Source organism: Tenrec ecaudatus, chromosome 8 (genome assembly GCF_050624435.1).
Source record: "Tenrec ecaudatus isolate mTenEca1 chromosome 8, mTenEca1.hap1, whole genome shotgun sequence".
Lineage (NCBI taxonomy): Eukaryota > Metazoa > Chordata > Mammalia > Afrosoricida > Tenrecidae > Tenrec > Tenrec ecaudatus.
This window is the reverse complement of record NC_134537.1, coordinates 135,773,971-135,788,259: the sequence shown is the minus strand read 5'-3', so window position 1 is coordinate 135,788,259 and position 14,289 is coordinate 135,773,971. Positions and strand designations below refer to the sequence as shown.

Below are 14,289 nucleotides of genomic sequence, written 5' to 3'. Positions count from 1 at the left end.
TATTAATTACGGTATATCTGGCTGTCGGACCTCTTGGGAAAGACGGAGGATAGACTGAGAAGAAAAGGGGACTGATGTCTAGGGAAGTCCAGGATTCTGAGGACTGGAAGGTCTAGAATTCGGAGGTCTGGGGTTCAGAGGAGAAGTCAGCACACACCAAGACTACAGTAAACCGAGGCAAGGACGTGGCCGAGGCCAGGCTGCACTTTCTCCTTCTGTGTGCTTCTCTCGGTGTGCCTGCTTCCAGGCTAGAAGCACAGTGTTCAGAAACCAGTCCCTGAAGGAAAAAATGAACAAATAAAATGCTGGAAAAGCAAGAGGGCATTCTGCCATGGCATACACCTCTCTGACTCTCCATGCCAGAGCATAAAATAGTGTTCCTGCCGCAGCACCAGTCCCTTCGGAGATGGAAAGTTCCACACCTGGCAAGCCCTTACTGGGAGGTGTTTTTCTCTCTTTTTTTTAACACTATAAATTACAGGTTTGGACTACAGCCTTCTTTTGCTTAAGTGCAGAGAAATAGCTTTAACTATTTACAAGCAAATGGGAAGCTATCAGAATCAGTATGTTTCTGTGGTATTGGGTTTTTGTTTTGTTTCTTCATTAAAGGACACCAACTGTCATCCTTGGCAATCCATCAAGACAATATTTCTAATGCCAACAGGAGTGAAATGACTTGGGGCCAATTTGAAACAAATTGCTCTGTTTTTTCTTTTCTTTCTGTCTCTCTCAGGTGAAGTGCATGCCTTTAAAACTCTTCCTGGAGTCCATCCAATTTACTAACGAAATCACAGGCCCCACATGGAAACTCTGGAAGAATAGTAAAAGACCATGAAATAGTTTACCCATTGGTTCTTGGGTTCATTTTTGTGTCATTAACATTTTCCCTAATGTTGTTTGATACCATTCATGGTCCAGTAATGGTGTGATTTTTTTTTTAAGATCGGTGCAGAGAATATGAAATTCTAAGCAAAACTTTCCCAATTCAGCCCTAAATCATTGCCACCACAGATAGGAAAATTGCAAGGTTTGGTTCTTTAAAAGTATTTGGCACTAGCAAGTATTTCAATGACTGGAGTTAAATGGAGACTTAAAAGAAAACTTACTCTACTTCATGGCAAAAACTCACAGGGCCATGTACTGTAAGGATTCAGACATTTACAGTGCAGGGCTCGTACAGACTGCTGACGTCAGTTCTGGGCACTGGCGTTAAGAGCGGTAGAATGAAATCGAGTTGATGAATTAGACAGAAAGGGCAGTCCGTTTCAAAGTGCTTTCAAAAGACAGTACGAGAAAAACAAAGGGCTGCTGAAGCAAATTAAACCTTGACGGCCCTCCAGCTGACATTTGAAATATCAAACGCTAGCTGGGAGAGATGGAAGGGGCTGCCCAGTCTGCGATGTTTCTCCTTTGTCTTTTCATTTGGAGGATGAGCATCACTATTAACCAGGAACCTTTTTTACTTCTTTCTCAGCAAGTGAGGCATGCACTTGCAGACTTCTAAAGTGAAACTCCTTCAAGGTCTGTTAAAGCCACAGACGTCTTTCAAACACCCTGCACACGGTGGTCAGACCCCAGACCAAGAGCCCTCCCGCCAGACAGAGAATAAGACCAAATCCTCCCTGAAGCTAATCCGCCTGCAGGCCTCTGAGACAGCGAGAAGATGGCATTAATGTTCAGTCTCATGTCATCCGAATGGTCTTCCTGGCCCCAAATAAGTGCCATCCCTGGAGAAAAAGAGTCGGACCCATGCGAGCTTTGGCACAGCCTGTGCCACTACGTTAAGGAACTGAACAGAAACTTTTTCTAAAGGGAGAAAGGTTCCCTGTATCTTAACGGTACAGCACTGAGTTGTGTTTCTTGGTGAGGACACCAACGATGAATCCCATGAATTCCCCCTTTGTATCACTCACGTCTGGCAGTTCCTTTTCAGGAACCAGGCAGTTTAAAAGCGGCGAACACTGGCGGTCTTAGATACTGTGGTTAGTTTTATGCAGAATATAAAATATGGAGCTCAAACTACCGCAAGAATGGAAACCCCACCTCCTTCATTATCCTTCTGTTGCTCCGACGGGGTGGGGGGTGGGGGGCGCAATGAGGCCCCAGCGGGCGAGACCAGAGTCAGAGCTGCTGTGGACACGAAGCAAGAATCCCCACGAAGAAGCTGCCTCTTTCGAAAAGCTATGAGTAAATGACATTCCCCCATCAAGGAATCCACATTTTCTATTCTCTCTCAGGCTGATTCTTGGCTATATTCTAGGCAGTAGAATCTTTTTCGCAGGGCAAGTACCATCTCCTCAGGAAAACGGTTGGTCTTTCTCTTCTGATTCAACACAACCCAACATTTATGCTCGCATCTTTAGCGACAGTTTGGTGTTGAATAAATAACGCGAGACTTACCTTTTTTGCCTTCTTCTTTACTTTTAGTATTCTTGAGAGAGGAATGGTCTTAAATGCTCCACTTCACAGCGTGGATTTGGGCTAGAGAAGAGAGGAGGTTCTGGAAGGAGGTACTTCACAAATGAGCCTTTGTCTGCCTTGTCTCCTGCCTGGATTGACAGGCAGGCTCCCTGCTCCAGCCAGGACTGTGGGGAGGAGGAGAGTGGACAGAAGACAGCGCTGTAAGAACTGCCTACTAAGACCCTTCCAAACCAGGCAAAAATGAACTACAGGGCTTCTTTGCAGAAAGAAAGAACTCGTCTGTACAAGAACCTCAAGAGGCAGCTTCTTGGAGCAATAAAATATAAAACCTGAAAGATTTCCAGAGGATACAAGACGGTGATTTTGCCTTAACATTTAGGGAGTGGAGAGAAAAAGTAGAAAAATAATAAGGAGGAGAATTGCTGATGTGATTTTAAAAGACAGCTGAGTATCTCTGCTCTCTCAGGGGGGAGGGGGGCGGAGAGAATGAGGAAGAGTGGACGAAACGGGATGGGTGATAACATCTAGGATGATAGCTGAGCACCTCTTCTCGGTTCAGAATCTCTCTCTCTCTCTAGCTCTGTGTGTCTCACCAAGTCTGCCTCACCAGCAAGAGCTCTTTGTACACTATTTTGATGGAAAATAAATTCCAACTCAGAGCTCATCTCTCCAGCTCCTCACCCAGAAAATCACTGCCAGTCAATAGAAAGCAACACTATAAGGACTGAAAAAGAAGTCTAGTCTGTGTCTCAGGAATAAAGGCGCACCTGGAATTTTACTGTGTTGAGAAAACTGTACTGAAACCATACCATCTGTTAGTTATCCTTTCATGGTTTGTTATGCTTTTGTGTGTTTTTTTAATTCCATTTGGAGAATTCAAAATGTGCTGCAGTTGGAAATGGTATGACAGAGTAGGAATTATCTGGAATGAGAATGAAAGCAAAGGGGGCTGGGATGATATTAACACAGGTATGAAGATAAAGGAGAGAGTGAAAACTTTAGGAGAGTATCGGTCGTTTAGAGAATGAGTAGAAGCCAGGGAGATAAAGTTAGAGAGCTAGAAGGAGGCAAGTTCATGAGTGAGTTAGTCCGGGTAGACTAGAGAAATAAATTCATAGACACACATATGTGTATAAGAAAGAGCTTTATGTACAAGAGCAGTTGACTATTGAGAAAACATCCCAGCCCAGTCCAGATTAAGCCCACAAGTCTGATACTAGCCCATATGTCTGATACCAATCTACAAAGTCCTCTTCAGACTCATGAAACACATGCAATGACACTGAATGCAGGAAGATCACAGGCCAGTGGGTGCAAAGCATCTCAGTGCTGGCAGGGGTCTCCATGTGGCTCCTCCAGTTCCCAGGGCTGCCTCAGGGTAGGTCCATGGACCTTCTCCTCAGGGATGTCTCGCAGGAAGTGAGCAGAGAGAGTCTCTCCTGCCTCCAAGGAGGAAATCCAGGAGTTCCCAGAATTCTCAGGAGAAGGCCATGCCCACACAGAGGCCTCATTGGTTATATCTTGATTGACAGGCCAAACTCCACTCCTTCACTCGTAATCCTCTCAAATTGACACCAGGTTATGTTACTACCACAATGAGGCACCTCATATGCCAGGTAAAATTTCTGAATTGTATCCTGAAGTTGATGGCCAATGATGAATACTATTAACAAGAATGTCCACCCTGGCTGCAGTGAGAAAGAAGGACAGTGGGGAGCAGAGAGAGAGGAGACAGAGATAACAGAGGCCCTGCCATAATCCAGAAGAAAAGCTGTCTAGGAAGTAAAGCAAAGGGATTGGTGCTTACCTTTAGGGTTGAGGTACTTGAAAAATGGGAAGACGGTTTTCTGGACTTTGAAGGCTTGGGTGGATGGTGCTAATAGGCAGTGAGGAAAAAGAAAACTATTTGAAGAGCTGTTTGGTTGGAGAAAGAATGAGGTATAAACAGGGAGGAAAATGTCTGTGAATGTTAAATTTCAGGAGTCATATGTCCATATTGCAATGCTCATTTGGTCACGTCTCAGAATCCCTAGCTTTTCACAATTGTTCATTCATTTCTCTATACAGTAATAATAAAACCCATACACGACAGCATTGTGCTCCTTGTGTGCGACTTCAGGCTTCTGGATCATGTTTCTGGTCACACTGGAAAATTTCCCCTTAAGAAGCGCATTAGGACCGTGACTTCCTTGTCCCTGTTCTAAAACATCTACCAATTGCAACCTGAACATTCTGTCATCTCTAGAGAGAATTATTACACATTGTTATGTTTACAAAGGTGTCTTGTTATATCCTCAGGAGGTATAAGAGCAATGGCTAATGGTACTGAAGGAAGAAATCCAAACTACACTGAAAGGATCAGACACAGTCAAGGTAACATGAATTGACAGAACACCAAATGAAAAGTTGCAGCAAGCACGAGAAATACTCTTTCAACTATGTCAGGAAATTTGGAAGACAGCTACTGTTCTTGGCCAACTGATGGGAGGAGATCCATTTTTGAATTCATTCTCAAGAAAGGTGACCCAGCAGAATGCTCAAATTACAGAACAACATCAGGAACATCACGTGCAAGTAAAATGCTGCTGAAGATACACCCAAATCAACTGTAGTAGTACATTGAAAGGGAGCTGCCCGAGGTTCAGGCTGAATTCAGAAGAGGACGTGGAACAAGAGATACCATTGGTGATGCAAGATGTCTCTTCGCTCAAAGCAGATAATACAAAAAAGATACTTGTGTTTTATTTACTATGCTAAGTCATTCCACTGTGAGGAGCTTAAGAAACTATGGATAGCCTTGAGAAGGATGGGAACTCCAGAAAACTTCAGAACCTCTAAATAGAAAGCTTGATTCACAGTCTGACCTGGTGGAACAAACTCCAAATGCACTATGAGTTGACATTTTTGTCCGTTTGGTGAGTTGACGGACATCCAGAATGAGATTTGCTGTCAATCAGCATTTCACCTTTTTTGAAACAAGAAAGCCACTTGTATACTTGAATTTTTCCCTATAGTGCTCTCCTTGCTCAACATCACAAGAGTTTCTGCAGCATTTTCTCAAGTAGGAAACAAAATTTCACAGCCGCATGCTGTTCTCTTAAACCGGCCATCACAAAAAAATGAGGTTTGAGTGAAACTACTTTCATGAAAAAATTCACTGTGAACAGAGAGAACCTTCTGAGGCAATGCCACTGGGTGCACTAACTCTGAGTTCAGTTGTTCAAAGTTCACCTAGTGGGGAAAATGCAAAATTCTCACAAGCGAACCAATCGGTAACCTCATGATAATGGAGAAAAGATTGACATTTTCAAAAATGTTTGTCTTGCTTGAATCCACAGTCAATGCTCATGGGAGCAGCAGTCAAGAAATCAAATGATGCATTGCGTTGGGTAGACCTGCTACACAAGACATCTTCGGAGTATTGAAAAGCAAGGATGCTACTTTGAAGACTAAGGTATGCCTGACCCAAGACATGGTATTTTCATGTTGCCTATGCTTGTGAAATTTGGATACCAAATTTGGACAATTAAGAAGAATTGATGCATTTGGATTGTGGTGCAAAAATATTGAACTGTCAATAGAACAAACATCTGTCTTGGAAGAAATACAGCCAAAAGGTTCCTTTGAGTCAAGGCTGGTATGACCTCATTTCATGTACTTGAACATGTTGCCAGGAAAGACCAGTCCCTGGACAAGAACATCATACTTGATAAAGTAATGGTGCTGGGAGAAAAAAAAAAAAGGAAGACAATTGACAAGATGGATCGACATAGTGGCTGCATCGATGGGTTCAAACATAAGGACCATTGAGGGGATGGAACAGGACCAGCCGGGCTTTGGTGTGCATCACTGTGAGGCCGTCCCTATGGGCTAGAATAGGGCACCTAACAACAAGCACTGCTACGTCCACCCTCCTCACGCATGCTCTTCTCCGAAATCTCTTTTCACTGGTATCATCACATGTAACTATAAAGTGCGGTGTACGTGTGAAGATTGGGAAAATGGCGAATGTTTTGTTAACTAAATATTAACAAATTCCCCAAATACGTATATTTTGCCAAAAAGAAAAACCTAATGAAATTCATCATGGTATTCATTCCAGAGTTGTCCATGTGGGACGGAGTTGAATAGCAAAGGGACAGGAGAGTTTGCCCTTGTGAATTTTAATTTGGACTCATCTGAAATCACTATTGGCTTTCTTTTTCCTGAAGAAGCCTTTTTTTTTTTTTTTAATCTTGCTTGATTACTCAAGTGTCTTGCTGAACCCTGGGTTTTGTTGCTCTGGAGATTGCCTGTAGCTCTGCAGAGTCTCCCAAAAAGTGTCTTCTGTGACCCTAATGGTTCTGGTAGGCTGTTCAAATACACTGTGAAGATTGCTTTTAAATACTTATATCTCAAGCAATGTTTTTAAGGGATTCTCTAACAAACAAACAAATAGTGTGTGTGTGTGTGTTGGACATATTATCTGATCACTCTTATGTCCACTCAGGTTTGTTACAGGTAGACACTTCCCTCCACTTATTTAGCAATAGCGTCAACTCATGATCCTCTATCATTTGTATAGAACTTAAGGAATTTTGTCTGCATGTTGGTATTAAATCTGAAAAGTGGTCTGATCAGCTTTTCTTTGGAAAACAGTCATCCCGGAACAACAAAATACTTCCAACCGGATGAAGTTTCATATGTTCCGATATCAACCACTTCAGACACTGCGCATCGGTAGCTGCTGTGTGGAATGAGGACACTCGTCACTTAACGCTCTTCCTCTGGTTCCCACCTGGGAGCTCAAGCAAGTGCCCCATTTCCAATCTGCTGTCCCCCGTTCCGGCATTGACCCCTTTCTCTCCCTTCCCTCAGGCTGTCATCCTTCTGGACTCCCGAGAGTAGCAGCGCAGGGAGAAGCGACAGCTGATTTCAACCTTCATGATTCAGATCCCCCCAGGAGACGGGGAGGGCCTGTTTATGTGTGTATCCTTGACCAAAAGAAGTTCCAAAACAATTAGACTGATGGGAAGCTACGTGCAGTACATTTGTTGGAAAAATAATGAGCCTCAGACCAAATTACCTTTGAAAATTACCTTTAAAATTTACCATCAGTTAGAAAGAGACAATTATACTCCTTTATGAACTTGGTTGTTTTTCAAATCAGCAAAGGAGTTTTCCTTTTACTGTTTTGCTGTTTCCCTGAAGATTTCCTCTGGATGCGCACTGGTGCAGACGGAACTGGAAACAGGGAATCCAGGGCGGACGATCCCCTCAGGACCAGAGGATGTGCACTGGTGCAGATGGAACTGGAAACAGGGAATCCAGGGCGGACGATCCCTCCAGGACCAGAGGATGTGCACTGGTGCAGACGGAACTGGAAACAGGGAATCCAGGGCGGACGATCCCTCCAGGACCAGAGGATGTGCACTGGTGCAGACGGAACTGGAAACAGGGAATCCAGGGCGGACGATCCCCTCAGGACCAGAGGATGTACACTGGTGCAGACGGAACTGGAAACAGGGAATCCAGGGCGGACGATCCCCTCAGGACCAGAGGATGTGCACTGGTGCAGACGGAACTGGAAACAGGGAATCCAGGGCGGACGATCCCCTCAGGACCAGAGGATGTGCACTGGTGCAGACGGAACTGGAAACAGGGAATCCAGGGCGGACGATCCCCTCAGGACCAGAGGATGTGCACTGGTGCAGACGGAACTGGAAACACAGGGAATCCAGGGCGGACGATCCCTTCAGGACCAGAGGATGTGCACTGGTGCAGACGGAACTGGAAACAGGGAATCCAGGGCGGACGATCCCCTCAGGACCAGAGGATGTGCACTGGTGCAGATGGAACTGGAAACACAGGGAATCCAGGGCGGACGATCCCTTCAGGACCAGAGGATGTGCACTGGTGCAGATGGAACTGGAAACAGGGAATCCAGGGCGGACGATCCCTCCAGGACCAGAGGATGTGCACTGGTGCAGATGGAACTGGAAACAGGGAATCCAGGGCGGACGATCCCTCCAGGACCAGAGGATGTGCACTGGTGCAGATGGAACTGGAAACAGGGAATCCAGGGCGGACGATCCCTCCAGGACCAGAGGATGTGCACTGGTGCAGATGGAACTGGAAACAGGGAATCCAGGGCGGACGATCCCTCCAGGACCAGAGGATGTGCACTGGTGCAGATGGAACTGGAAACAGGGAATCCAGGGCGGACGATCCCTCCAGGACCAGTGGGGAGAGTGGCGATACCAGGAGGGTGGAGGGAGGGTGGGGTAGAAAGGGGGACTCAATTACAGGCATCTACATATAACCTCCTCCCTGGGGGATGGACAACAGAAAAGTGGGTGAAGGGAAATGTCAGTGTATTATATGACAAAATAATAATAATTTATAAATTATCAAGGGGGTTGTGGGGAGGGAGGGGGAGAAAATGAGGAGCTGATGCCAGGCAGGAGATTGCGTGGAGAGCAAATGTTTTGAGAATGATGAGGGTAACAAATGTACAGATGTGCTTTACACAATTGATGTATGTATGGATTCTGATAAGAGTTGTATGAGCCCCCAATAAAATGATTGAAAAGAAAAAGATTTCCTCTGAAATTTGGACATTTCTTCTTAGCATGGTTTTCACAACTGGATTAAACAGTATAACCTCGATTAGCCAAATTTAGCTTTATGTCACCTAAATGAGACTTAGGTACACAGACTCCGCTGTGAAGTCTCGCGTGAGCTCCTGGTGGAGACAGCAGAATGACCAAGTCGTGTGGGGCGAGCTGTTGAGTTGACGCTCCTACAAGTACTATGCTTCCAAGGAGCATTCGGATGGGAATGCAATTTCCGTGCAATGATGTCTTTGGGGACTGCAGGGATTCCACCCAGACAGCCTTCGCGATCATAGGTGGTAGCCGGGGGAATGTTGAAGAAAGGTTTAGGCAGCATAGCAAACACGAGACTCCTTTTACCTGGGCTGGCAAGAGAGGCATTGACCGGGAGTGCTCATTGTTTTCTTACACGGAGAAGCTGGGAGTCACCAGGAGTATCCTGCTCTTGACTGTGATAGACATGAAGTCAGAAAAATTAGCAGGATGAGAGAAGCGGGTCAAAAGGAAAGGTTGCTGCCTGGTCTTGGCAAAAGGGACTCCATTTTGAATCCGGTGCCTTCAGCTTGGCTCTCAGAATTCACCTCTCATAGACTTCCCTTTCACTGACCTCCCTCTCTCACTGATCTCCCCCTCCCCTGCTCAACCTTCAAATTCCTGGAGCCGGCTCCTCCTGAGCCAGAATGTTTTCTGAAGATATGCACACTCCACTCTACCTGTCCTTGGCATATAGATAAGGTCAAAGACCTTCTCCCTTCTGAAGCACCTGTGTGCACAGATCCTCCCCAGCTTGGACCCTTCCCAGTTGTGTCTGCCAGCAGGGGTATAAAAACCGCAGCCTAAATTTCCCAAAGTGCGGTCAATAGCTCAATTCCCTGAGTTGCTGAATCTGCCCGCAAGCCTCCCAATAAAGCCTGCTTCTAAATTTTGCCGATTGGATCTTTGGTTCTGTTTCGCACCCCCAAATTCCTTACAGTTGCGTTTTAGGAGCCTGAGGGCTAGTTCAAATGAATAAGAATGCTAACGTGCAATGCAAGCTAGCAGACATGCAGTGGCCACGATGGAAAGAAATTTGAAAATAGCCCTTTGATATCCTGGCAGCCTATAAGAAGCATTGGACTAGGAGTGCCTGAAATCACAGCCGAGGCCCCAGCAGGAACTCTGTGGTGTGTTGGCAATGAACCTGTTCATTTATCAAGCTTAGATTAAGAATGCCAGTATTGGCTTTCACACATCCTGAATTTGGGCCCTAAACTTCCCAAATTGGTTTCACAGGTTCAGGCATCTAATAATTAGTGGAGTAAAAACAATGACACTAACTGCCCGGCAAGAATGCTAAATGCAAATGTTGGCTCCTGTAATCCTAACTGGATGCTTACGAAAACCCATTGCCACCAAACGAGTCTCAAGGCATCGACAGGATACCAGCTGGGATGTTTTAACAAACACATACAACTTGCGGTACGCAGATGAACACCATTGCTTGCTGGAAGCGAGGCAGGCTTGAAACACTTGCTAATGAAAACCAAGAACTGCAGTCTTCACTGTGGATGGCAACTCAGTGCAAAGAAGACTCACTCTTCCAACGGGACCAACGAGTAGCATCATGATAAGTGGAGAAAACGTTGAAGTTGCCAAGGATTTTGTCTTGCTTGGCTCCACAGTCACTGCTCATGGGAACAGCAGTCAAGAGATCAAATGACGTGTCGCTTTGCATAAATCAGCTGCACAAAACCTTTTAGAGTAAAAGCAAGGATGTAACTTTGGGGACAAAGGTGCACCTGACCCAAGTCATGGTCTTTTCCGTTGCTTCATATACTTGTGAAAGTTGGACATTGGATAAGGAAGACTGAAGAAGAATCAATGCACTTGAGCTATGGAGCTTAAGAAGAAGATTGAAAGTACCTTGGATGCTAAAAGGACAAACAGACCTGTCTGAGAAGAAATACAGCCAGAGTGCTCCTTAGAGGTAAGGATGGTGCGACTTCATCTTACATGCTTTGGACATGTTGCCAGGAAAGATAAGCCCCTGATAAAGTACTGGGTCAACAAAAAAGAGGAAGCCTTCAATGAGATGGATGGACACAGTGACTGTAGCAATGGGTTCATTCGCAGCAGCAATTGGGGAAATGGAGCAGGTCAGGGTAGAGTTTCACTCTGTTGTGCATAAGGTTGCTAAGAATCAGAACTGACTTGCTGACACCTAACCACCTCGTACAATGCTGGAAGTGTTCGCTGATCCATGCCAGGAAGTTTGGAAGACAGCTACTTGGCCAACCAGCTGTAAGAAACGCAAATTCATGCCCATTCCAAAGAAAGATTATCCAACAGAAAATAGAAACTATAGAATAATCTATCACATGCAAGTAAAATTTTGCTGACGATAATCTAAAAAGAGAAAGAGTTACAGCAATATATTGATAGAGAATTGCCAGGAAATCAAGCCAAACTCAGATGAGGATTTGGTGAGAGAGACAGAGAGAGAGAGAGATATCTTGGCTGAAAACATAGAATGTCAGAAAGATATTTTCATGAGATAGTGACTACTCAAAGGCATTCAACTATGTAGCTCATAACAAAGTATGTATAACATTGCAAACAATGGGAGTCCAGCACTACTTATTGTGCTCATGAGGAACCTGTACATAGACCACGAGGTCCTCCTGTTAATGGAACCGGGTTGTATTCTATCACCATACTTACTCAAATAATCCCCCAGAAGCTGGACTATATGAAGAACAAAGCAGCATCAGCATCAAAGGAAAACTCATGAGCAATTTGTTATATGAAAGTGATACAACTTTGCTTGCTGGAAGTGAAGAGGACGTGAAGTACCTACCAATGAATATCAAAGATTACAGTCTTCAAGATGGATTATACATCACACAGAAAGATTAGCACAAAGAAAACAAAAATCCCCAGAACTGGACTAATCAGCAATATCTTGATAAATAGAGAGATAATTGAAGTTATCCAAAATTCTGTTTTGCCTTGACCCGCAGTCAAGGGCAGTAGTTAAGTATCAAATGGCATACTGCATTGGGTGAATCTGCTGCAAAAGACCTCTTTAAGGGGCTAAAAAGCAAATATGCCACTTTGAGGACCAGGGTGTGCCCAAACCGAGCCATGGTATTTTAAATCACCTCATAAGCATGCAAAAGCTGGACAATGAGTAAAGAAGGCCAGAGAAGAATTGATACTTCTGAATGATGATGTTAGCAAAGAATATTGAATATACTATGGATGCCCAGAAGAACAATCAAATCTTTGTTGGAAGAAGTAATCCAGAATGGTCCTTGTCAGGGAGGATGGGAGACGCTGGCTTATATACTCTCCTGATATGTAATCAGGAGGCACCAAGCCTTGAAGAAGGACATCATGCTTGCTAAAGCAGAAGGCCAATGAAAACGAGGACCCACAATGAGATGCACTGAATTGACACAGTGGCTGCAACAATAGGCTCATACATAGTAATAGTTTGTTTTGTTTTTTCTTACTTTTATTAGAGGTTCTTACATCTCTTATCACAATCCATACATTCATCCAGTGTGTCAAGCACACTTGCACATATGCCGCCATCATCATTTTCAAAGCATTCTCTTCCCACTTGAGCCCCTGATATCAGCTCCCCATTTCTTCCCCCTCCCTCTCCCACGCACCCTCCCTCACAAACCCTTAATAAGTTATAGATTATTATTCTCCTATCTTGCATCATCCTTCCTCGTCCCTCACCCAGTTTTCCATTATTTGTCCCCCTGGGAGGGGGTTCAGAGTTGATCCTTGTGATTGATCCCCTTTTCTCCCCCCACCTTCCCCTACTCTTCCTGGTATCCCTACTCTCATTGTTGGCCCTGAGGGGTTTATCTGTTCTGGATTCCCTGTGTTTCGGGCTCTTATCTGTAGCAGTGTGCGTGCTCTGGTCTAATACGATTTGTAAGGTAGAATTGAGGTTATTATAGTGAAGGAAAGGAAGCACCAAAGATCTAGAGGAAAGTTGTGTGTTTCATCGGTGCTATACTGAACCCTGACTGGCTTCGTCTCTTCTCTGTGACCCCTCTGTGAGGGGTTGTCCAATTGTCTACAAATGGGCATTGAGCCTCCACTCGATGCCGCCGCCCCCTCCCCCCATTCACACTGGGTATGATTTTGTTCTGGGTCTTAGATACCTGATCCCATCCCCACCTCATGATCACACAGGCTGGTGTGCTTTTTCCATGTGAGCTTTGTTGCTTCTCAGCTAGAGGGCGGCTTGTTTATCTTCAAGCTTTTAAGACTCCAGAAGTTATATCATTAGATAGCCGAGCACCATGAGCTTTCTTCACCACATTTGCTTATGCACCCATTTTGTCTTCAGCAATCGTGTATAGCAACAGTTTTAAGGGTGATACATGGCTGGGCAATGCTTCATTCTGTTGTAGAGAATCAATATCCATCAGAAGTGACTCGACAGCACCTAAGAAGAACAAGAACCGCCTCGAAGGAGGAGACCTCATGTTGGCTAACACCACTCCTTCCAGAAGGGGGATGAGGTAATTTTTCTTAGGACTATGCTATTTGCCCAAAATAACTCAGCTGGCAAATAGTGGAGCTGAGAGTGGAAACCAAGACACACTCCCAAACGATTTCAATAAACAGAGAAAGGGATAAATGAGAGATTCGAGGATCTAGAATAAGACTATGCAAAATCATGCTTATCCTACAATTTAAGCAGGAATGAGCCGTACATACCATCTGTGAATCCTAGAGCCAACATTCTTAATGTGCCTCTTCCATCTATTTTCTGATAATATTTGACTTGAAACAATTGTTACCTGGAAACTTCTAAATGGAAATCAGTTGGATTGAGTTTCTAAACATCAGATAAGAAAAATTATCAGAATTCCAAAATTCCAAAATTATCAGAATTTCTAGAGATTATTATCCTAAGAGCAAAATTATAGTGCAAGCCACTCAGGAATTAATTGTTGAATGAATGTAATTCTTGGGTATCAGTTAGGTTTTTGGAGATGTTCACAATTCAATGTTTTATTTATTTTTATTGCTTGCCATGAGCGATACTGTAGTGTCACTGAGGATGGAGTTCGCAGCTAACCACACTGATTTTTCAAGACTTATTCTAAGATGTGGCTTATCAGACTTGGCCGCTACACCCTCCTGTAAGGCCCCAGTTTTCTCACTTTTAAAATACGAGGTTTGGTTAACAATCTTTATGGTCCCTTTCATTTTGCACTTTCTTTGGATATATAATTCTCAATATTTATCTTTAAATAAACTTTTT

At 44.3% G+C, this 14,289-nt stretch overlaps 1 protein-coding gene across 2 annotated transcripts in view; it reads right to left on the bottom strand.

The window, feature by feature from the left end:
• The window catches only part of SCRG1 (stimulator of chondrogenesis 1), a 171,733-nt gene that overhangs the window by 12,602 nt on the left and 144,842 nt on the right, over nt 1-14,289 (bottom strand). Inside the window, exon 1 of one of the 2 annotated variants that reach the window (XM_075556870.1) lies at nt 2,401-2,574. The exons of the other annotated variant lie outside the window; for it this stretch is intronic. The gene's annotated coding sequence lies outside the window, so the exon portion shown is untranslated. Of the gene's footprint in view, nt 1-2,400; nt 2,575-14,289 lie in introns of those variants that run through there. 2 annotated transcript variants of the gene reach the window in all.